Source organism: Panthera uncia (assembly GCF_023721935.1).
Source record: "Panthera uncia isolate 11264 chromosome C1 unlocalized genomic scaffold, Puncia_PCG_1.0 HiC_scaffold_3, whole genome shotgun sequence".
In the NCBI taxonomy this organism is placed as follows: Eukaryota; Metazoa; Chordata; class Mammalia; order Carnivora; family Felidae; genus Panthera; species Panthera uncia.
In genome coordinates this window covers 24348509-24375182 of record NW_026057584.1, presented here as the reverse complement: position 1 = coordinate 24375182, position 26674 = coordinate 24348509, and the positions used below count along the sequence as shown (strand labels likewise).

Here is a 26674-nt window from a genome sequence, read left to right as displayed (position 1 = left end):
TTTTTTTTTTTTTTTTTTCTTTTTTTTTCCTTCCCCTCCCCATGGGTTTCTGTTATGTTTCTCAGGATCCACATAAGAGTGAAACCATATGGTATCTGTCTTTCTCTGTATGGCTTATTTCACTTAGCATCACACTCTCCAGTTCCATCCATGTTGCTACAAAAGGCCATATTTCATTTTTTCTCATTGCCACGTAGTATTCCATTGTGTATATAAACCACAATTTATTTATCCATTCATCAGTTGATGGACATTTAGGCTCTTTCCATAATTTGGCTATTGTTGAGAGTGCCGCTATAAACATTGGGGTACAGGTGCCCCTATGCATCAGTACTCCTGTATCCCTTGGATAAATTCCTAGCAGTGCTATTGCTGGGTCATAGGGTAGGTCTATTTTTAATTTTCTGAGGAACCTCCACACTGCTTTCCAGAGCGGCTGCACCAATTTGCATTCCCACCAACAGTGCAAGAGGGTTCCTGTTTCTCCACATCCTCTCCAGCATCTATAGTCTCCTGATTTCTTCATTTTGGCCACTCTGACTGGCGTGAGGTGGTATCTGAGTGTGGTTTTGATTTGTATTTCCCTGATAAGGAGCGACGTTGAACATCTTTTCATGTGCCTGTTGGCCATCCGGATGTCTTCTTTAGAGAAGTGTCTATTCATGTTTTCTGCCCATTTCTTCACTGGGTTATTTGTTTTTCGGGTGTGGAGTTTGATGAGCTCTTTATAGATTTTGGAAACTAGCCCTTTGTCCGATGTGTCATTTGCAAATATCTTTTCCCATTCCGTTGGTTGCCTTTTAGTTTTGTTGGTTGTTTCCTTTGCTGTGCAGAAGCTTTTTATCTCCATAAGGTCCCAGTAATTCACTTTTGCTTTTAATTCCCTTGCCTTTGGGGATGTGCCGAGTAAGAGATTGCTACGGCTGAGGTCAGAGAGGTCTTTTCCTGCTTTCTCCTCTAAGGTTTTGATGGTTTCCTGTCTCACATTCAGGTCCTTTATCCATTTTGAGTTTATCTTTGTGAATGGTGTGAGAAAGTGGTCTAGTTTCAACCTTCTGCATGTTGCTGTCCAGTTCTCCCAGCACCATTTGTTAAAGAGACTGTCTTTTTTCCGTTGGATGTTCTTTCCTGCTTTGTCAAAGATGAGTTGGCCATACGTTTGTGGGTCTAGTTCTGGGGTTTCTATTCTATTCTATTGGTCTATGTGTCTGTTTTTATGCCAATACCATGCTGTCTTGATGATGACAGCTTTGTAGTAGAGGCTAAAGTCTGGGATTGTGATGCCTCCTGCTTTGGTCTTCTTCTTCAAAATTACTTTGGCTATTCGGGGCCTTTTGTGGTTCCATATGAATTTTAGGATTGCTTGTTCTAGTTTCGAGAAGAATGCTGGTGCAATTTTGATTGGGATTGCATTGAATGTGTAGATAGCTTTGGGTAGTATTGACATTTTGACAATATTTATTCTTCCAATCCATGAGCAGGGAATGTCTTTCCATTTCTTTATATCTTCTTCAATTACCTGCATAAGCTTTCTATAGTTTTCAGCATACAGATCTTTTACATCTTTGGTTAGATTTATTCCTAGGTATTTTATGCTTCTTGGTGCAATTGTGAATGGGATCAGTTTCTTCATTTGTCTTTCTGTTGCTTCATTGTTAGTGTATAAGAATGCAACTGATTTCTTGGGCAAAGTTTTTTAATAAAGGAAATAATATATTTATATACAATATATTTATATTTATATCACTTAAATATATAATATATATTTAATTTAATATATAAATATTTATATATTTAAACATAATATGGTAGAAAACATTTTACCATTTTTTTAAAAAAAATTACATATACACAGTAATTAGACCTGTCTCTTAATTCATGTTTTTAGGAATCAAGTTATCTTTTATAAATACTATATTTTTCTTCCTTTAACTCCAAGGAAATAGCTAGATCATTGGGTTCCCTTAACTCACTGGTTTCCAAAGATAACTCCCTTCTTGGTATTTGCCTTTAAAAACTTTAAAACCATTGAGAAGATTAAACCAGAGGGAGGGTGAAAGGATTTAGGGTGAAGCCCACACATTAGTATCGAGAAGAGAAGAGACAAAAAAACAAAAAAAAATACACTAAATCTGGGAGGAGAAGGGAAGTCTCAGGCAATATAGACGGAGTAGCCCAAGTCCCCCTCCCAGGCAGCACTTTTAGGAAATGGCCTAGCTACAGGGGACTATTTGCTTATTCCCCAATTTATGAAAGTCCAAGCAACCAAGAGATGGCACAAACAAATTAGGATAATTCAAAGAAAGTTAATATAAAAATTATTCATTTATAAAGTTGTTAGCAGTACAGGGGAATAACAAAGAATAGTGTGGGAATGAGACCAGCTCCTCTGTGCTGGCATCAGCCCCAGGCCCAACAAAACTAAACCAAAGAAGAGAAATATACAGAGCAAGGAAAGTCTCACAGAGTCGGCTTCCTTTGTTGAAGAACACAGATAAAGATCTCACAGGGAGGAAACCAAGGAAACAAATACCCAGCCTCTCTATCCTTTATCACTCTGATTTCCTACTGTAGGTTCCCAAACGGATTAGTGGATAAACTTAAACAAAACCCAGAAAGCAGAGGAGTCCATGAATAATTATCCACCCACATCAGCCTTCCACTGAGTGAAAATGCAAAGCCAGAATTGTTTAAATTGTGGAGCCTTACATCTTCCGAGGATCCCATAGGCTTGGGTAGGTGAGCATAGCAGAAATGATGGTCACGTTCTAAAAAACTAATCGTCCTCTCCCAAAATTGTATAGGACATTTGCCAACATTTACTAAGCTCTTAATCTGCCCCATGCATTATAATAAACACTTTATAAGAATTATCATCCTTCTCCTTTACAGTATTTTCAGACAGGTCCTTTTATTACTCTCATTTTATAGAATAGGAAACTGAGGCACAGAGGGATAATTATCTTGTTAAAGAACACAAGATAAAATTACGGTAGTTAGATTCAAATCTGTATGGGTCTGGTTCTGGAGACTGTTCGCCATATTTAATACTTTCTAATATTTGACTAAAATACACTGACAAATTCCCAGTTGTGGAATGTAATTAAAACAAAATATGAAAATTGTAAATCAATTTAAAACTATTAAGTATAATTTGAGTTAGCAGGTTCTCATAACTAATGACATTAATAGTTTAATAATATTAATAATAATATCTATCATAACTTGTCTTTGACTCTGTACCATTAATTTGGAGGGGAAGCAAAAGAATGGAATTCATTCACTCATAGAATTGCACCATTGCTCTAAAAAGAGATAAAGAGGAAGGAACCATTTGGGTAAATATACTCATTGGGCAGATTAAATCATCTGCTTTGCTAAAATCTAACAGGTTAAATATATATTTAATGCACTTCCACTAAAAGGAAACTTAATGATTTTGAGAACGTGAAAGGATTCCACTGAAATATTAAAAATATACTTCTAAGATTCAGTAATTCATAGAAAGCCTTTCTGAAGGACTGTTTTATTCTGTTTTGTTTTGTGTCACATTTCGACTTATTATCAAATGTTTCAGAAATTTAATTTATAATGAAAACAAAAGTAAATAAGGAGGTAGATGAATGGATGGATGAACAGAGAGACAGGCAGATAGACAGATAAGGCTGTTGTTGAGTGAAGGCAGCTATTTGTTCCATATTACATAAATTTATCTTGAGTTGCTACGTGGTTATTGGCCTCAAAGAAAGGCATGCCTATGAAAGAAAGTAGATTCATGTCTAGTATTTATTATGTATCTTGGTTTTAAACATTAATTTCTTTCTTATATTAATATTTGTGTCTAATACACAGATATAGGATGTGTTTTACCTAAGGGAGAACTGCATTTGCAAAAACTGTGTACATGACATATAACTAGTAACCATATTTTTTAAAATCTATACTTTGTAAACATTTAATTGTATTTAGGCCAGAATAGCTTCTTTTTGTTTTTACATAAGACCTACAAATAAAGAGAAATTACTCAAAATGAAGAATCACCTTCTAAAGCCAATTATGTCTCTTTGTAGGTTTTATTTACTTTGTATGCTTTCTATATACAAAAATTTTCACTTTATATCATTAATACAAAAAAATCAAAGCATTTTATTTTGTTATAACCAAATATCATATATGTTAGAATTATTATTTTTGGTCATCAGGATCATAAGTGCCATAAAAATGCCGATGCTTAGTAAATAGGATTAATTAGCTATTAATCCTGTTATGTGCATTTTGAGATCCCATTCAACAACCTTATTTAGTGTGAGGCAGCTAAGACAATGACTAACAGAGTAGTTCCTAAAAGGGTTTAATCTTATCTTGACAAAGCAAGAGGGGAAAGGCAGGGAGGGAGCAAGGTGAATAGAAACAGAGATCTCTGAGACACAGAAAGATTAAGAGACAGGGGCAGAGAGAGAAAGGCAGAAAAATAAGGAGACAGAGATTGAAATTGAGGCACTGAGTAATGACCTTCTGTCTCCAACTCTGGTCATGTCAGTATAAATGATAAAAGATGTGGTTGCCTGCCCACATTGCCTTTGCTTGGGAGGAACTGTGGGCTTAATTGCTTCTCATACCTTGATGATGTCATCCGGATTTATGGATGTAAATTTATATATTAATGGCTCCCTTTTTGAAAGACCTCTCCCCAGAACTCCAGGCTTATATATCCAGCTGTGTACTTAACATTTCAGGATGTCAGGTAGCATAATAAGCATAACATGACAAGGTGAACTCCTGATCTCATGGTCTACAGTTCACCCAAACAGCAAATGTCACAATCTCCTTCATCTCACCTCAGTTGATGGCAATTCTATCCTACCACCTCCTCAGATGAAAACTCTTGAAATTATCTTGTATTCCTCTTTTGCTTTGAAATCCTGCACCCTGTTTCTCAGTAACCCTCCAGATTCTCTACCTTTAAGGTGTATCCAGAATCCCACTCCTCATTTCCATTGCAACTACTCTCAACAAAGTCAACACAATCTCTCACCTGGATTATTGCCTTTGACCTCCTTCAGTCTATTCTCAACCAAAGAGCCAGAGTATGGAAAGTATGTCAAATAAGGTCACCCAACTTTTCAGAACTGAACAATAACTTTTCATGTGCCTAAAAATTAAATCCATAGTCTATTACATGCCTTCCTACCCCTGCTGTCTCCATAACCCCACCTCTAATGACGTTTGCATTTTTAAAAATAAGTTTATTTATTTTCAGAGAGAGAGTGCACACAAGCAGGGTAAGGGGAAAGAGAAAGGGAGAGAAAGAAAGATCCCAAGCAGGCTCTGCACTGCCAACACATAGCCCGACATGGGGCACAATCTCATGGGCCGTGAGATCACAACCTGAGCTGAAATCAAGAGCCAGATGCTTAACTGACTGAGTCACCCAGGCACCCCATTGCTTGCATATTCTTACCCACCATACACACAGTTCTTACTACCTCCTTTAACCCAGCCAACACAGGGCCTTTGCACTTGCTGTTCTACTAGCCTGCACCAAGATTTACCATCTTCTTTACTTCCCTCTGATCTTTGCTCAAATGTTACTTTTTCAGCAAGTCTTTCCCTGACGACCTTATGTGAAATTACAATTTCAATGTTCCAACATTCGTTGCTTTTTTTAATTTATTATTCTCTGTAACATCTATCATCTAGTGTCTCATATATTTTATTTTGTCTCCTTTGACTCTAATAAGTCAATGATTTTGTCAAGTTCATTTATTTAAGAGAAAGAGAGCAGGAAAGGGGCTAGGAGAGGGAGAGAGAGAATCCCAAGCAGGCTTTGTGCTGTCAGTGCAGAGCTTAAACTGAGGCTCAATCTCATGAACCTGAGCTGAAATCAAGAGTCTGACACTCAACCGACTGAGCCATCCAGGCGCCCCAAGGATTTTTAGCTGTTTTATCCATGACTAATTTCTGATGACTAAAACATTGGTTGAACTTAATAAAAAATCATGGAAAGACAACACTTTACTGTCTTGTAGTAATCAAGGAAATCTGTTTATTTTGATCTTCCCCTCTCTGTCAGTATCACCCTGAGGGATGGCTTTCCCTAAAAGGAGGTGAAATAAAATATCCAATGGCCTTCCCTCCACCGCAGGAGCCATTGAGGAGCCATGGCTCTGCACTTCCCCTATGGCTGTGGCCTCAAGGAGTGCCAGAAGGTAACCAAGAACATGAGCAAGATTAGGCACAGCCTCCACTGTGGGCACCTTACCAAGCATACCAAGTTCGTGGGGGACATGATCCAAGAGGTGTGTGGCTTCACCCCCCACGAGCAGGAGAGCTATGGAGCTGCTCAAAGTCTCCAAGGACAAGCTCACTCTCAAGTTCATCAAGAAAAGGGTGGGGACACATCCACACCAAGAGGAAGAGAGAGGAGCTGAGCAACATCCTTGCAGCCATGTGGAAAGCAGCAGCCAAGAAGGACTGAGCCCCTCCCCTCTCTATGTAATAAAGCCTTTTTGGAAAAAATAAAAAATCCAATGGCCTTAATGTTTATACTTATTAAGAAATACAAATAGAGGGGCACCTGGGTAGCTCAGTCCATTAAGCATCTGACTTCAGCTCAGGTCATGATCTCATGGTCTGAGTCAGGCTCTGTGCTGTCAGCTCAGAGGCTGGAGCCTGCTTGCAATTCTGTGTCGCCGTCTCTCTCTGCCCCTCCCCTGCTCATGCGTGCTCGCTCTCTCTCTCTCTCTCTCCCTCTGTCTCTCAACAATAAATAAATGTTAAAAAATTAAAAGAAAAAAGAAATACAAATAGAAGTGTATTATTAACAAAGCTATTTTAGACCATAATTTTCAACGTGTTTCCCCAATGTGTAACCTTAAAAAAGTAACACACAATTTTATGTTTCTGTGTAATTCACTGCTACTTGCTATTTGCTCTTCAGTTACTTTTAATATGATTAAATAGTAAGTAACCAGGATCATGCCGCTGTACAACTTGTGTACCCAACTATGAATCCTAGGCTATCTCTAATCATTTAATGGGTGCTCTCTCTACATACAATACTATTGGAGATGTCCCCTCATGAGTATTAAATAATTTGGCTTCTATAAATATAGCCTTAAATTTTATAATTTAAAGGCAAAATTAGACTTCACTATTTCTAAATGTCACCAATAATAATAATTAGCAGTTACATTAACTTACTGAGAATTAGTTGATAAGGATCCAATTAGATTTTTAAATCATCATTGCACATTATTGAGCTGTATTTTCAAGAAACATATTTTACATCATTAACAACCCATAGCAGTTTGAAGGGCGACATTTTTTTAAAGAATGACCTCTGAGAGACCTACTTTTAGTTAGTCTGTTCACTGAAGAATAACTCCTGTAATTAACGTGCCTCATCTCTTTCCTGAGATATTCAGATGGGCAGTGAGAAAGAGAATGATGGCTATAAACACCATGATCATCTCCAAACCTAAGAATGCACTACTGTCCTCATATATTACACAGCATTGATTATGTGGTAGAAAAGTTAGTTATAACACATGTGCACCTAATGTTATAGTATAAAGAGTTAGATTCTGTATATTCTTAAAGCATAATATTTTATAAACTTTATACTGCAGGAGATAAATGGCATCACTTGTTGATAAGCAGGCTTCATATAATTAACATTTTCTAAAATACTTTATAAAATTCCACCAATTGGAATTTTCATGCTGGGTATTGTTATTCAAGCTCCAGTTTGCATCCATTACCAGTGTATAAATTCATGTGGAAGCTATATGAAGTCAAGTAAAGCTTTCTTTTTACCTTCCCGTTAAATATAGAACATTTTTTCCTATATATGTATGTATGTATGTATGTATGTATGTATGTGTATATATACATTTTTTAACTTGAGGAGACACTGAGGTAAATTTAACAATTCTCACTCCTGCTAGAAATTATATATGATTTCTGAAAAGGCTAACATGTTCAACCACTTGTGTTTTTATAGAAAAATGTATCTACACATTTTAAAACTGGCAAACTACAAAATGTTGTAAATTGTGTCTCTTCTTAATACACATTTCAGACTATTTATTCTTCAGTTCACACACCAGGCCCTCAACAAGAAAAACTGACCTAAGAAAGAAAAAAAAAAAAAAGTCCTTGACAGAAATCCTTTCCTAGAAGAATTCCGATCCACATACAAAATTACTGGCAATGAAGAACACATATATATCTTGGAATGTTAGAAAATATCATTTATTATTTCCCGGTTCTATAGTAAGTCAACAGGAAGACACAAATATTCAAGATGACAAATCAAACCCATTGAAATCCCTGTACTCTGGAGTGATGAATGAATTATATGGGATGCTAGTATGCATTCTAAACTCAAAGCCTGTGTTTCCTGATGATTTTGTCATGCGCTCTACCAGAGTCATTACATGAAAGAGGAATGCCCAAAGAGATACTTTAAATTTGAGAATTATTTTTCTCTGCTCAGCCGTTAAACAACCTCTCAGAAAACCAATAATTCACAAAGTGAAATTAAGCAAGGTGACTCAATTAGGTAGTTTTATGTTCCAGTTCCTGTACATGCTTTAAAAATGCATGTTAAAAATCATTTTACGTCTTAGTAGTCAGCAAGAGAATAGGCAATCCACAATGGAATTTCGTGGTGTGGATTCATGGTAATGTAATCTGAATTGTGCCTTCTGGAGTTCCAGGGATCACTGACAGTTAAATCACAGTGGCTATGATGAATTCTGAAATCTCATGACTTCATGAATACAAATGTGATTTCATGTGACTGACAGGTCTTTGAATTTGAGAGGTACTAGAAAAAGAGATATAATCAAATGACAATATTTTATCCCTAAAGTTCTTATATGATGCTTACAGAAACTACAGAGTTTCTTTCACACTTCAGAATACTGGGGATTGAGAAAAAGTTATCTTTTCTTCTCTCATTATATATTTGGAATATCTACCAGAAGGATTATAGGAGAAGATAAAGATGCTCCTGGCACAGAATCTTGGGGGCTGTAGGAGTGTGGATGGAGAGTCTGTGGAAAAAATAACCACACTATTTTTATAACTTGGAATCAATGGAGCCAAGGGACCTTACCCATATACATATACACATAGACACATTGACCTTATGAAACTTTACATTCTCAAAGGGAATTCTGAATCTTTGTCTTGTGGTAGTGCCAAGGCTAGTTTTAAAAATTAAAACATGTCCTATCTTAATTTGCCAGAATTAACTCTTTTTGTAATCTCATTATGGATACAGGACCAAAACACCAAGGTCTACACACTTCTGCTATGTCGATAATTCCTATTACAACCAAGAAAATAAATGTAAAATGTGTGCAGCTAATTGTAATCCACTTGTTGGAGAAACAAAAAAAAATTAAAAATATCAAGAATTGTAATGCTTTAGATTTTCCATCTTCTATCCATTTTCAGAAGACAACATTCAAGAGAAAGAACTGATACAAACTCCAGACTTTTCCACTTAGAAGCATATTTATCAAATAACTGAAATAACCTGCTATTTATTTATTCATATTTCTTGTAGGAAAGAGACAATGTTGTTTCTAAGTCTCACAAGACACAAAAGTCAAAAGCAAAAACAAACATAAAACAAAAAACCAAAAATCTAAGACCTTACGATTTGAAATCATGGAATGACCAGAGCAAACTATGAACAATATAATGTTGATGATCCTCCTGGCACCTTCTTGTTTTCAGGTACCATCTACTAGTGTTCTACCTGATCCCAGTGTTGGTGGGATAGTGGTTAGCATAGCTGCATTCCACCTAATCCCTGAATGAAAACTTCCCTTTCTGGATGACCCATTACCACCAAAGATCCCTGATCTCCATATACATATGTATGTATACATACATATGTGTACACACACACACACACACACACACACATTTTTTTTTTGTTTGTTTGTTTGTTTGTTTTTTGGTCTTTTTTTTACTCTTGGGCAACACTTACATAGGCAAGGGAAATTTTGCAGTATCAGCATCTGTTTATGTCAAATACACAACATTGTTGCCTTTCTCTGGGATTCTAAATTGGTAATATCAAAAAACCTCCTTCTTTGAATCTAGAAAAGCTAATATAAATTCCTATTAATATTTCCATTATGGGAAAATGTAATAAATAAATGAAGGACATAATTATAAGAAATCTATACTTGTAAGAATGATAACATGCTTAAAACTAATAATAAAAGATTTATTAAGCACATACTCAATTCTAGGCTCTAGACAAAATGTCCATACATTTCCTCATTTACTCACATTTACCCCTAGGACAGATATTAATGTTATTTAGACAAGAAAACATAGTCTTAAAAGTCCACCTGGCTCAAGCTCCAGAGCTAGGCTTTGATCTTGTGCCTCTCTGATCCCAAAGTTACAGCTCCTAGCAACTACACTGCACAACTATGAATTTATGTTTAAATATACTAGAAAAAGAAAAAAATAATTCTCTGTTGGTACGTTCCAGAAAGTTCCCAGATATGTTAGGGCCTAGAAATGATTTTCTCTTGAGAATCTTGCTCAATGAATAGGAAATTCAATACATAGCTCAAGACAACAAAGTAATTATAATCATAAAAGCAGGGAGAAGATGTGCCATAAAAATTTGTCAATCATTGTATATAATATAGAGAAGCCCAGAAATTGATGAATAAATTAGTACACATAATCTCTAGAAAGGGTTACTACTCAACACTAGCAGCAATATAAACAGACCATGGTAGATAAAAAAAAAAAAAATGCAGAAAAAGCAATCACTAAGACCTTAAAAACAAACTGAATCAGTTCATTTAGAAATTAAAGAGTTTATATCAGTTATAAATCATATATTGAAAGAAATAAATATAACATCATTCTATAAATAAAATTTTCAAAGCCACATTATCTCCAAGGAGCCATAGCTGACATCCACCAAATATGATAAGAAAATATATTACGGCAATTAAAAGATTCAGCCAGCTTACATTGATAGGGGAATCTATCTCCAGGAGAAATGCACTAATACTGCCTCAAGAGAAAAAAAAAGAATGAATAAAAGAAATAGCTACTAAGTAGCAATGTGACCTTGTGTCAACCACTCAGATTTTCATTTCTCTCTGGGCCTCCTTTCCTCTACATCTTATTCAAGTTTTAAATACCACAGTTTTATAGAATATTATTTGCTTTTTTTGACACATAGGGAGAAAATGTGTAAGTGAATTTTATCTATTCAGCTCAAATAAGAATAAAAGTTAACGCCGACTCAAGAAGAGTCAAACTATATTTGTTAAAGTAATAATGCCACAAACATAGTTGGAATGGCCAAACCTTTCTCGAACAAAAGAGGCTTTAACCCATTAAGACTTAAAATAGACAATCTAAATGTCTCATCATTAATGACAGTAGGCAAAGAATAGACACACGCAAAACACCAGAGATAAGAGTAGGTTGGAGGTCATTTAAATCAGAGGTTATAAGTACAAGCATTAGAATAAGGCTAGAGATCCCAGGTTCCTGTAAAAACTAGAGACCAGATGTGAAGAAAATCATATGATCTCATGGTAAGATTAATTGTTAACAATAAGGAGATCTATAGAAACCAAGCAAAGAGCAGAAGATTTATCATTGTTGGGCAGTCTGCTGGAGTATTACTCAAGCTCCCTGGACAGCATTTCCCTTACTTCAGCTACTTTCATTGTTTGAGGATTACAAATCAAAGGTAATATTATTATCATATAGTAGTTTATACAAGAATTTTTAAATTCTAAGATCTGTGATAACTAGTATTCTGTTCTCTATTATATTATAAATAGAAGGTTCTCAGAGATGATAAACCTTTTAATCTGGGTTCTTTATATACTCTAAGTTCTGATATACAGAACACTTAAGAAAACCAGGGAAGTTGGTCAAAAGTAAGATTTTAGGAGAAACTCATCCTCTCTAAGTGTGACCCCCTCCTGCTAAAAAGTCCAAAGTATTCCCTATTGTCTACACCATAGAATAATGTTCAAATGCCTGTGAAGGTCACAAAGGCTCACTAAAATCTGGTTGGTGTCTACCTGTTAGGCCCGATTCTCTAGCCAATTCTGCCTTGCTCTTCGTGTCTTAGAAATACCATACTATGTATAGTCTTGGGCCCATTAACATTCTATTTCTTGCCTCCATGCCTTTTCTTCTGTAGTTCTTACTTAAAAATGTCATCTTCCTCTTCATCTGATTATTTTATTTATCCTTTAAAACTTACCTAAAATATCAACTTCTTCAGGAAGTAACCTTGGTATTTTACCACCATGATTCCCTGGTTTATTAGTGAACCAACCTTTTCGCTAATTCTGCTTATACAATATTCTAGGCATAAACTTAGCACTATACTCCATATCATTTTATGAATACCTATTTGCCCCCTTTAGAGTTTTATGTCTATGAGGCCAACACTAAAGTGACTGCTATATTCTTCTAGAATAGAGTTCACAATTCAGAAAGCACCCAACAGGTAAATTTAATACACTTAAAGTCTACTTTAACGTATACAAGGACCAATAAGGTGTCGCATGGTGTACTGGGGGAAAATGGGTTTTGGAGCCAGATTTAGGTTCTACTGCTAACTCTATTACTTACTTATATAAACTTTGGTACATGTGTAACCATTTTCAGCTGTTTTCACACCCATAAATATAGGAGAAAACTTCCACTACCACTGGGTTGTAAGATGTTATATCAAAAGCAACTGGCAAAATGTCTAGTGAACAAATCTTATTGATCACGTCCTTTCAGCTGTAAGCTCCTAGAAGATAAGGGATGGTGACTTGTAATTTTTTAACATATTCAACAGTTACCAAGCACAGTGTGTGTAATATGTGTACCTGATATATTTTTTGAATGAATAAACACATATATAAAATAATTAGTAAATTGTGTTTCTATAATTTCAAGCTCTTAAAAAACATTTTCTAACTAGTATTGACTAGAAAAAATGTTAAATAGTTCTTAGTAAAATTAATTATGACATAGTTGAAAGAAAGCCTTAAAGTTATGAAATAAATGAAACACCTTCTTGCTTAACATAGGCTTTCCCAGAAACTCCTCACGTTGACTTCTATTCCTTATCCTATGTTAAGACGCTTATTATTATATAACGGCAAAACCAAAAGGGCTGTAGGTTTGTAGACCTGTTCATTAAAAAATATATAACTGGAAGATACCACCTACAAGCCCTCTTATTCTGTTTTGCTTCACTGTGCCTCACAGCTATTGTGATGCTATAAATTGAGGGTGTGTGGCAACCCTGTGCTGCACAAATCTGTTGGTGCCATTGGTCCAAAAGCGTTTACTCATTTCATGACTCGGTGTCACATTTTGGTAATTCTCACAATATTTTAAACTTTTTCATTATCATTATACTTGTTATGGCCATCTGTGATCAATGATTACAATCTGCTGAAAACTCAGATGATGGTTAGAATTTTTTAGAAATAAAGTATTTTAATTAAATATGTATTTTTTAAAGACATAATGCTATTGTACATTTAATGGGTTACAGTATACTATAAGCATAACTTTTATATGCACTGGGAAACTAACAAAATCATTTGATTCACTTTTTCTGGGATATCCTCTTGATGGCAATGGTCTGGAACCAAACCCACATTCTCTCTGAGGTGCCTGTAACTTCAACATCTTGGGTATTTTCTCCCTCAGTCTTTGTCCATTTACATACATGATTTTACTATCCTGGAGTTCCATTTATTTTTTTCATATCAAATTTATATTCTATATTTATGTGCAATTTTCTCAAAAATTTTATCTTAAAGGCTACAAAATACTACATTAAGGTGATATACCATATTATTCAGTCATTTCCCTGTCAGCAGATATTTCATAAGTAATAATGCAATGAATATAAAGTATTCATTATGAACCACCTTTCTATGGAGGACAAAAATTCCTGCCTTCTGTTCCATGTAATTTTCTTTAGGAAAGAGAGAATGTTAGCCATAGTTTTGCTAACACTTAATGCACTTCTGCTGTACACTTCTTTGCTGTTTTAAAAAGCAGAATATAATTCAGTGTGGAATTAAGATTACTTATTAACCACCCTATAACTGCTTCAATCATTTTTGTCATGTTTTAAATCACATTTAAACAACAAAAATTAAAAACATACAATGATTTTCTTACAGGATGCAATTGTGAAACTTTTCTGGAAATAGCATATTTTGGCAAGCCAACTAATCAAATAGACATTTTACATTTAGTATACTTAAAAATTTACAAGTCATAGATAGTATTGTAAAAAAAAAATGGAATGGCTACATTTAATGAATTCCTCCTCTATTGCAAGTGTCTTATATTGACTACTACCAATGCTTACCTGGTTTTGCAAGGCAGTTAACATCCCCGTATCATACATAATACATGAAGTTCAATCCTCTCCAAAATAAATACAAATAAATATATATTAAAAATGAAGAGAAAAATCATTATTTACAGTTATGATCATCCACATACAAAAATCCTAGATATTAAATAAGAAAACTATTAGAACTAATACAATTTTTCAGTATATTTGCCAGAAAAAATATAAATATGCAAAAATCAATAGATTTCCATTTCCAAAGTAAGAAATAAAAATCATATTCATAATAATATAGTCACAGACTTCCCAGCAATAAGCTGGAAAGGAGAAAAACTCATACAAATAAATCTATAAAGTTTACTGAATGAATAGAAGCAGACCTGAATAAACAGAACATCCAACTTCTAAATACAATATTGTAAACATGTCAGTTATCCTCCTGTCTAATCTGAACATTTAATGTATTTGCCATCAAAATTGTAATTTTGGTGAGGTGGTAGTTTTGAGAGGAGATAAAATTTGGGGGATTGATAGTACCATCAAACCAGAAAAACAACTGCACAAGAACAGTCATTAAATTTTTGAAAAGTTAAACATGGTGATACTGATTCCAAAACAGACACATAGGATAAAGAAGCAGGAGAGAGAATCCAGAAACAGATTTGTGTATATGCGAGAATTAAACATGTTAACTGCTGCATTTCAAATCACTGGGAAATGGTGGAATCTGCAAAAAATTCTGTTATAAACACTCAATGTCCATTTGATAATCAGAGAAATCACCTAACAAACCCAGGGTCAAATAGCTAGAAAGTAAGTAGACACAAGATTTGAAATGTAAAGAATATACTTCCAGTACTGTCCTTTGTTATTTCTCGAAGTCGGCCTTAGCTACCTTACACAAGTTCTTGCTGAAATAGGGGGTTCATTTTTTCAGATGAGTAAAATGAAGCCAGAATAGGTAAAAGACTACCTAAAGGTTACCCTAGTGGTGGTGATGCTAGAACGACATCTTGAATTCCTAGCTCATCCACACTCAATTAAATATTTGGCCTCACTTCTAAATTTGCCATGTGTTTCTAGCTCTAATATCCAGAGTTTTCCATTACTTGATCTTTTTTTGAGAATTCCAGCTATGATCTGGATAAAAATGTGCCATCCTCAAAAACTGTAAGGCATTTACGGGTAGTGAGTTCATGGATTTTAAGATCGTTCCCTTCAAAATACTTCCCATTTAGATCACTAGGGTATGAACTTTTGCTTCAGTCCTTTAATTTAAAATTGTTCTCCACTATATATGCACTATTTCTTAGAGCATAAAATGCACTATTTCTTAGAGCATAAACCTTGCACAATATTGGTCACTTATGATTGTGAAGTAAACAATAACGCGATGTAGGAGGAGAATGTTTTTTGTCTTAATGAGAATAATCAGGAAAGGTGCCTTTTTTTTTTCTTTTTAGAAAAGGCCTTCTTGAGCAGCTGATATTACAGTTTATTCTAACAAGATTCAGATAGCCATTCCAAGATCTGAAGAAAGAAGGTTCAGGAATATAAATAAATATGCAACTATAAAAGCCCTGGGATTAATAAAGAATAAGGTTATTTCAAATTTGAAGGACAAAAAAAAAAAAAGTTAGTATAATAGTGTGGTGAACTTCCCATAGGGAGATGCACTAGAATACCATACTATCAGAGAGGTAGTTAAGGACTGGATCATCTGGTGCCGTGTAGATTATGACAATGAGTTTGCAACTTATATAAAATTCCAAGGGAAATCAGAGAGGATCCATGCGAGCCATAATTAAGAGAAATATAATGACAACGCCACTTCTAACTTCTCCAAAGACAAGAGGGTATCCTATGGTAGACAGGTTAGATGAAAACCTAGCTTATCCTTCATTTTCAAGAAGAGACTCAGCAGACTTAGGCTTCATGTACTTCACCAGCTTTCTAAATTCTGGCAGTTTTACATTCAAGTAAATATGGTGTAAAGTTAGCCAAACCTGAAGTACAAATATTGAATGGAACTGAGAAATAATATGTCTAAACCACATGTCTCTAACTAACCTATTTAAAGAGTCATTATGAGTTAATAGGAGAAAATAGCTTGATCAATTGTTTCATTGGGAAAGGAAGTCAATACAAAAGAAAGTGAACTAATTGGTATCAAATTTTTCAAAAGGTAAAATAGTAGATTCCACCTGAAGTTTCTAGATATTTCCTCTAATTTTTTCTTCAAAGATCTACTCTTTATCCTTTTAAAATCTGGGACTTAGTAAGATAATGAAGACTATTAATTACATTTCCCTAGAAACATTGTCAAGATATCCCCTGTTTTTTCATTACTGGCTATTCTTTATACCAAATAAAATGTTTCCATAAACATTATCTTTGAATTTCCTTAAAAATCATTGTGTCCCTCATGAACACCCTGCCTCTCATTTGTATACATTTAATCCAATTTTTAAAGAAGGAATAAAAACAATAAGCACTATACAAAGGTTGAAGAGTTCTAAAATAAGAAAATATACGAAAATTTTAATACACAATCCAGTAATGAGCCAATATAAGTAAAAGCTAATTTTCTGTCACTTAACATAGTTCACTAACAATCCAACGCTTCAGAAAACGCATGTGCACACACACACACACACGCACACACACACATTTTCAACACGTATGTATGCGTTCCACAATGTTTATGCTGGTTGCAAATATTTATTTCTTCCACATTGGCTTTTAGACTGCCAAAAATCTTACACTGTGTCTTAATTATTTTCATATGCTTATCTGAGATCTTTTAATTTTTTTTTACATTTATTTATTTTTGAGAGACAGAGCACAAGTCGGGGGGAGGAGCAGAGACAGAATGAGACACAGAATCCAAAGCAGGCTCTAGGCTCTGTGCTGTAAGCACAGAGCCTGAAGCAGGGCTCGAACTCACAACCCATGAGATCATGACCTGAGCCAAAGCCAGACGCTTAACCGACTGAGCCACCCAGATGCCCCTTATCTGAGGTCTTTCAAACAAAAAGTGTTTCAGAAATTGTTATTAAATTGAATAAAATCACACTATTATTTGCCATGAAGCAGAATTCAATATCACATAGAATCTGGTAGTAAGCTGTCTTGTTTCAAACCAAAATCCAGTAGCTTAAGAGGTACTAGTAACTGAATTATTCTAAAGACTCCATCATGAGAAAGTTTAATTTAAAGTATGTCCCCTTTATCATGATCTCTAAGATAATATTATTGTGATGTTATGGTTTGCAGGCACACTTATAAGGCATACTTGATGCAATAATATTTACTAACAATTTTAATGCATGTGTCAAGATTAAATCTTTCTTCCTGTTGTTTTGTGTATGAACAAAAGAGTTGACTTCTAAGGGAGAAGACAGGATGAGATATGTATATAAACTGATTACTGTAATATATCACAAATAAATGCCAATATCATTAAAAAACTAAACTGTTTCTAAACAACTATTAAAAGATTAATTTTGAGCTTACATTGCTAATCATACAAGATGTTACAGTGTGCCACTTTTTGTTGTTGTTGTTGTTGTTGTTGTTGTTGTTGTTGTTAGCAGAAAGCAAAACAACAAATGACTTAACTATATCTGGTCATGTGTATAATCCTCCTTCAGCTGATCCTCAGTGCATTGTACCATAGTGGGAATATGGCTCTTTCTGCCTCTTCTCTGTAACATATAAAAGGTATTAACTTGCACTTAAAAAAAGAAATAATGAAAGAAAGAAAAAGCAGCTTCTGTTTATACATAAACACCAGGCACGGAGATTCTACACTGCATCCTAGGAGAAACCAGGGAGCAAAAATAATGAGCTTACAACTTCAGAAATCTGTGTCTATGATTCCATTATTTGAAAGCAGTTACTAAGTAATCTCTTACATGATACTAGCATATTTTCCTTTCTAACATGTGCTACTTTGTTTTATCCACATCAGAACTGTGCCTTTATTTTAATTGCTATTAAGCCCTTTGTTCGAGGTTTTATAGCTTCATCTTCTGATACTCCCAGATTCCCTTTCTTTTTGGGTTTTGTTGTATGTGGTTACTGAGGTTACATTCACTTTTCCTCTTTTATGTTTAGCCTCATTGCCTCAAACTTTTCTTCCCACTGAATGCTTATGAGGTCATTTATCTATTCATATTTCTATTCAATCTAAGTGAGGATTTTGTATGTGGGTGTGTGTGTGTGTGTGTGTGTGTGTGTGTGTGTGTGTTTTGCTTGTTTGTAGGGTTTTTTGCTTTTAAAAAGAGAGTGTGGTTTCTCTCATTTTTCTCTAACTCATCAAAACATCCAGATTTCTTTTTTCTAGTGCTCAATTCTTTATTACCAGATAGCACAGAGCATTACCACTATCTATTACCTTGATAGAGATTTACTCACCAATTTATTCTGTATTAGAAATACACTGCCAGTGTTACGAAATCAGATATGCAACAATCGTCTAAAGTGCCACTAGCAAAATTATTATAAAATAATTTTATAATGATAAGTATCAGCCAACTTCTGAAATTTTGATGGTGGGGAGAGGTACAAAATATATCACACACAAACCACTTTTGGTAATCTGTACTGAAAAAAAATAATTTCTATACTATCTATTGAAAGAAAAAGCTAATTAAACCAAATATGCATTTTTGTTGAAATAAGACTATATTTAGGTATACACAGCTTTTCCCAATGAGATGATGAGGACGAATACCACCCCAAGTAACACTTGTTATTATGTATTTTCCAAACTGGTTTTAAAATATCTCATACTATTGTTATTATTGCTTTTATTTTAATTATCATAATTTGTGTCATTTGCATCATGATATTTATTTACCTAAGCCTTTTGTAGACCATCTTCACAGTGCATTAACACTGGCACTATTCCCAGTGCATTAACTTTTGGCCCTCAAGAGCAAAAGGTATCAAATTCTGTCCACTGATCCATGACCAACATGAAAGCGGCATTCCAGGTATAAATATTCTCATACAGGTATACGCTTGGGTGAATACCCCCATCGTCAAAAATTTTGTAATTACAATAATTCATAATTATAGCTATTAATTTGTAATACATCCATAATAGACAGTTAACTATAGATTTGGGATATGTGTTTTGTTTGTAAATGTTAAAATACCCACCTCTTTTTCTCTCATTTAAGTAATTATTAGAATGAGAATTAGTTATGGGAATAAACTTGCCTATACTCTACTTAAAAGGAACATAAGTTTTTTTGTTTCCAATTGGCACTTAAATATCTCTGGTTACAAATTACGTGGGATGCACCTCAGAGGTGATCAGGATGTACTAGTGTATGGCTCATGAGTCTGACAACTACTGATCTATAGTTTCCTTTCAAACCAAACAGAAGTCAGGGGAGCAATGGTAATAATGATCTAAATGGTAACAATGGTGAAAGCCTGGCTACTTCAAACAAAATCCTTGTGGTGGGCAGTATAATGACTCCCAGAGATGTCTATTGCCCTAATCCCTGGAAGTTGTTAATATGGTAAACTTACATGGCAAAGGGGATTTTGCAGATATGACAAATTTAAGGTGCTTGAGATGGGAGACTATAATGAATTATCTGGGTGGGCCCAATTATCAAAAGGATAGTCTTAGGGAAAAAGGCAGGAAGCTCAGAGTTCGAGAGGATGTATGAAAAAGGAAGCAAAGGTTGGAGTGATGAGATTGTTGGCTGAGGGCCATAAATTAAGGGATGTAGAGAACAGAAGTTTCAGACGACTAACCTGCTTCTTCTCCAGAGCTTCCAGGAGGAATGCAATGCTGCTGTTGACACCTTTGCCTAGTGAAACCCATTTTGGATTTCTGACTTCCAGAACTCTAAGACAGTAAGTCTGTTGTTGTTTTAAGTCACTAAATTTATGGTAATTTGTTGCTGTAGCAATTACAACAGTCCTGACACAGTTAAGGCATCTTAGTACACACTGAATACATATGTCTCCTGAAGCATCTGACTTACTGCCTAAAAAGAACTTAGGTGACAGTGACTCAAACATAGTGCTAATTCAAAAAGATGTCAGCCAAGAAAAAAGAAGCAAGACGACATAAAGATCTTGGGACAAATATTATATAAGTATTTGTCTTGTACAGATGGAAATTTAATTGACCACTTCCTTTACCATAACAGAACTATCCATTTTGATCCATTTGTTTTTTTTTTTTCTTTCTGTCTTCCTCTACCATATAAAAAAGGAAAAAAGAAAGTAATAAATGAAATTACATGAAAATTTAGGCAGTTTAGAAGAGAAAGTGGATAAATAAAGAATAAAAATAATTGATATTATTTTCTTTAAGAATAAAGCTTATCAGTGTTAGTTACATTAACTTTATCTGCTTAGTAATTTTGATATAATTACGGTAAGTCTCTGGATTCTGAGTAACTTGTTCTGTGAGTATTCCACAAGACTAGCAACCATTTCTAATAAATTTTGACTTGATAAAGGAGCAATGTCTTGCAATACAAGTAGTACATAATGCTGAACGTCACACGATCATAACTGAGCCAATGGTTCTTCTCTCTCTCTCTCTGCAGGATTGTGGGTGATCATCTCCCATGCTCCGATGCTCGGTGTCAGGCCACAGTGTTTGGCAGAAATCAGTGATTTTTTCAGAACACTGGAAGGTGCCCACAACGGGAACTAATGTATTTTTTGTCACTTCAAAGCACCTCTGGACAGTCCTTTGCTTTTCCATACAAAGTAAGCGTAGGAATGCTTTCCTCCATTCTAGGTCAGGCTGCCTGCAGATATAGACCTTTTCCTCTGCTGCCTTACTGCCAGTTACATTCAATACAGTGTAAGACAAGAGTTTATTAATACTGCACTGTCGTCAATATTCACGCAAGCATATACAATGGCCCCCATGCAGAAAAATTTTGAAAAGAAAGGTGGCAAGAAGATGATTACAATGGAAGTTAAGCAGGAAATCATTGAGAAGTACACCCAAAGTATGCGAGAGGCCAAAATTGCAAGATTTTATAAGTCTACATCTGCATCTCATCTGCAGAGGAGGAGGAGAAAAGGTGGAGGAATCCCTCACTTCAAATGAGATTAGGGAGATGTGTAAAATGTGGGAAACAGTGCAAAATTTTGTAGAATAGCACCACCTGAACAAGGCTGTAGAAGCCTGAGAGATGAATCTGTTTAACAATAATGCAATGTCCCATTTCCATGAAATCCTCAAAAGAAGGCAAAAACAAGTGTCACTGGATAGGTCCTTGTTCAAGTTTCACAAAAAGAAAAAGATTCCATTGAGCCAACAGATAGCAGTGATTCCTTTAGTGATAGTGATAGTACTCTTACACAATAACCCTCCTCTCTCTTGTCTTCCTCATACAAGGCACAAAGGTTTTCAAAGGTAAGTGCAGGTTAATTTATTTTTCTTTATATTTTGTACTTTTTTCATTATTTTGTATTATATTACAGTATTGTAATCATTTTTATATGACTATATTGGGGTTGTGTAACAAATCATCTGAGTTTCCATTATTTCTCATGTGGAAATTCGCTTTGATATACAAGTGCTTTGAATTACAAGCATGTTTCTGGAATGAAACTTGGAATGCTTGCAAACAAGGTTATAGTGTATATGTATTCCCACAGTGATTATCACTTCTACAGAAAACTATATCTATTTAATGAAAATGATTATTTCCAATTTTTCAGATAAAGATCAATCTCACAGTTACATTCTTCCATTTTAACAAGTATGGATTCTTCTACTTTAGTTCTAAATTATATTTTTCACTATATAATCATTCAGCTGAAACTAAAGCACTAGCACAGAAAGTGTTCCCCAAATAGTAGGATACATAACACACCTTTCCACTTATAAAATAGCACATTATATTCCTGTTACAGTTCTCTCCAGGAATTCTTAATTAAATCAAGAGATATTTTAAAAAGAGAAAATGTTGTTATACATTATGTAATTTACTGGCTGCACATAATTTATATAATACAATGTATTTAATAAACAAACCTGTTTTTTATACATTAAGGGAAACAACTGAGGGGACATTGTGGTTGCTGCATGGTCTCCATATATTGACTGACCCACAGAGATGGTGAAATGATCTTTCCCATATGATACTAGATAAATACTCAAAGGCACCATAAAACACTTCCAAATGCTGAGGGAATGTTATTAGACTGAGGTCTGTTTCCTCGTAGACTAACAGAAAAACAGATGGACTTGAATACTTAATATTACACAGTTTTATAATTAATATTCATATTTAAAATATGAGTAAGAAATATAAATGAATGGTAGTCGCCCTATAGCCTATGTTTCCATTATGCTAAGCAAAGGCAGTTTTATTGTTTTGATGAAATTATCAGATAATACATTAAAAGTTTGTGAATCAACTAACAAATATTAAGTGCAGTGATTACTATATCCAAGGCACTCTGATATGCAGTAGAAAGTCAAGAATTAAGAATATTTTAAATAAAAGAGAATAAGAGAAGGATTGACCCTTTTTATTTGATAGTCCAGTTGTTGAGAAGACTATGAATAAATATCTATCAATACAATTGTTCAGGACTATGATAAATAGTCTGTATATGAATAAAGCACTGATTTTCTATAATGAAGCTGGAGAATATTTTAAAGGAAAGTTGATATTTGAGCTGTGTTTACAACAGTATAAAAAATTCCATCTCATAATGTTAAAAAACATAACCAACTACTTTGTTACACCCTGATATTAAATAGAATTAAATGATTTAAAATATCTCCCAGTGGAATTGCCTGCATTGATATAAACATGACCTAGTCCTAGATATTACCTTCAGCTCATATCACCCATCATCATATATTTTCGTGAAATACAAAATAAATTACATAGTGATAAGTACAGTGGAAATTAAAAGAGTAGCTCTTTTTTTCTTTTCATTAGTTAATAAATTTTAACTTAGTATTAAAATTAACACATACCCTGTTTATCTCTCATAGTTTTATTTTTAAAAACCAAACTGTACCATATAAAGAAGTTAAAGCAAAACTAGAAATCACATATTTAAGAAATGTCACAAGTTCACCAAAAATCATTAACTCCAGTATGTGAAGCAATTCCCCAATATCTTCCAATGTTTAAGTACAGCTGAACTTCAACCATGCAGTAAAATACTATACTTTAGACTTACGCATACATTCCTTCCATTTCTGTCTAGTTGCTACAGGGCACAGCTATTCATATCTACAAAGCCTGTTGGCTTTACATGTGAGGGGAGAATGGGTTGAAATGAAGGTTGCATCACAAGTGAAAGCATGAAGCACAATAGAATAGAACAAGAGAACGATTGTCTGAGGCACCTCTTTCGTACATTGCATGGATTGTGAGTGTCCGGTTCTTTTGCAGATATTTATCAGGGGCAGTTAACTATCACTCTTTTTGTTGTAGAAAATAAATGGATAGGGGTGGGGAAAGATGTCATGAGTAGGGCAGAAAGTTATGTGTGGAATGAAGGGGGAGGATGATGGGAGGGAATAACTTACCAAGGTTCTTTAAATCATGCAAGCTTAATGACCTTGCGCATTTTATTCACGCATACACTTTCCAACCTCCAGAGAGACTTAAAGACTTGTGACAATGTCAGAGTCTTCTGAAAAGATTAAAGTATAATGTCTCTTAAACTCAAAAATTTAAAACATGTAAAAGCAAAATCTAAGTATTTTGATTCCTTTGTACAGGAAAGGTAGAAAGAATAGTATAATTTTTGGTTTCAAAATTACAAATGTTTTACACACCACCATATGAATCCAAATATGTGAGTTTCACCAAGACTGTGAATAAATTTAGTTTTCCTGGTCAATATATAAGTCAGTGAAATTTAACAGTGGCTCAGGGCATCTTTATAGGACTGCATGGGAGGATGTTACTGGGAAAACGAATATTTAATTGCAGAGAGCAGCTAGAATTTGTTATCATTTTAACACAGTCCGACTTCTATGTGTACAAATACACTTTAACATGTGTACACATACCAACACATATAAAGTTTATAACCAATGTTTGAAACTGTGTCTTAGTATAAAAACTACTTTAAGTTTACAGACATTTGAGTAATTAATTCCTTTCTATAAGATATGTCTACATACTAGAAATATTAAAATAGGCAAAAGATTAAAAATTATTTTTAAAAGCTAAATATTTCAGGACAAATAATAACTGTTTATATTCAAGAAAATGTAAAAGCTAGTGTTAACTAACTTGGTTTTCAAAACTACATAATGTTTAATAGAAAATTTTAGTTCTCTACCATGTTTGTTGAGTTATTAAAACAACAGATTCTAGATGAGAAAATAGTACCCTAGAATTCTAGCTTTGACAGTATTTGTGTAACTTGGGTCAAATCTTTTAACTGGTCAAAGCTAAGTGTTTTTAGCTAGAAAACAAGGATGATATCTACCTAGCTACAGCATTTTGTGAGGATTATGTAACTGTATGTGATGCCCTATGATTTTATAAAATATCAAATTTGCAACTCTTTAGCTGTCAGTGCTATAGACTTTAATCCTGAAAATCTATTTTAAAAAGAACCTATACTAATTTCCCTTTTGAGATCTATGGGACAAAAACATGTGTCCAAAGGACTTCAGTCTAAGAAAAACATTAAACAAACTCCTTCTGCCTTCAATAACTGAGATATTTTTTAAATGCACACAGAGCTATGTCTACCAATGGCACTCACTGATAGGACAAGCAAGACAATTTCCAAAAACAGATAATACAAGATTAATGTTTTACTTGTTAAATTCAGTGTTCTTTGTTTTTGTTTTGTTGTTTTTTGTTGTTTAATAGGGTCCTTATTTAAATATATTATTTCATTCATAACCATGAAAATTTGATACTATCCTGATTTCTTTGTTTTATGAGACTTATAATAAGTAATTTGTCACCTCTTTTTTTTAATAATTCTGGGTATGCTTTTTAATGTTTCCATATGATTATTGTATCAGGGTTTTCCTATTGTTGTCATTTTAAAGTTTAAGAATACTTTTACCCAGCTATCACAGAAATGTATTTACAGAAAAGAAAGGGATGAGAATGTAAAAGAACAAATGGACTTTATTCATATTTAGGATATTTAAACCCAATTTTATCAATCCTTCAGCCATCTTTAACATAGAGCATTAGAGAAAGTATTTTCTGACTTTTCTCCAAAATCACTAGGCGTATGAATTACAGAGCTTCTATATGTTAACAGATACAATACTGTATTTCTTAACTTATATAACTTATTGTGGTGAGGCACTAGGAAGTTGACAATTTTTCTTCTTTTCCACTGAGAAGACAGACTCATTTAAGATGACTTCTCTTTCATATAACCCAAAATATGCTGCCAGATTGAAAAACTCAATGACTGCTTACCATGAAAACATCAATTTGAAAAGTTAGCTATTATTTGAGAGGTTTTGTTTTCCTTCTACACTGACTTATTTCAGAGAAGAATATTTATGCATATAACACACACATAGTTATAATCTGTAGAAGCGTATGAAACTTTTGATTTGTGAGCTCCTGAAGGAAGGTGGATATTATTCCAGTGATAAATAATATTTTACCTGTTTCTAAAATAGCTTAAGGATTCCCATGAGTTTATTATGAGACTTTTTTGTTAATCAAAACTTTTAACTTCTGGTAAATATAACCACAATCTATTAACTTTTCATTTCCTCCAGCACGAGCTGCTGGACCAAATCAACAAACAGGAGTAATGTCATCAGTAGAAGAGCACACTAACTCTACGACCTTAGTAAGCCATTTTCACTTTTGAGGTCTGTTTCCATGTGGACAAAGTGAAATAATTAGACTTAATTTTTTTAAGATTTTATTTTTTAGTAATCTCTACACCCAACATGGGGCTCAAAATCATAACCCTGAGATCAGTGTTACATGCTCTACCAAATGAGCCAACCAGGCACCTCAAGACTCAATTTTTGTTAAGATTTTTTTCATTCCACAATTCTCTGATTTTTTCTTTTTTTTTTTTTTCCTTACTTTTTTTGGGGGGGGGGTGGTAATATAAAACTTTTGGAAAATTACTATAATCTCAGAACTCATTTTAGGGAGAATAATATGTGCTATATATTCTAAAACAGAATGTGAAATGTCAGTATTAAAACACTAAGAACTAATGTTAATTTAACATGGTGAGTTTGATCCAAGTTATGAAAAATTCACGATCCTCCCTCATTTAAGGGTTAAGACATAACTTAATTAACCT

At 34.1% G+C, this 26674-nt stretch overlaps 1 protein-coding gene and 1 pseudogene across 1 annotated transcript in view; one reads left to right on the top strand and one right to left on the bottom strand.

The window, feature by feature from the left end:
- The window catches only part of LOC125911761 (receptor tyrosine-protein kinase erbB-4-like), a 616386-nt gene that overhangs the window by 509863 nt on the left and 79849 nt on the right, over nucleotides 1–26674 (bottom strand). The gene's annotated exons all lie outside the window — the stretch shown is intronic.
- Nucleotides 5851–6779, top strand: LOC125911762 (60S ribosomal protein L36-like; annotated as a pseudogene).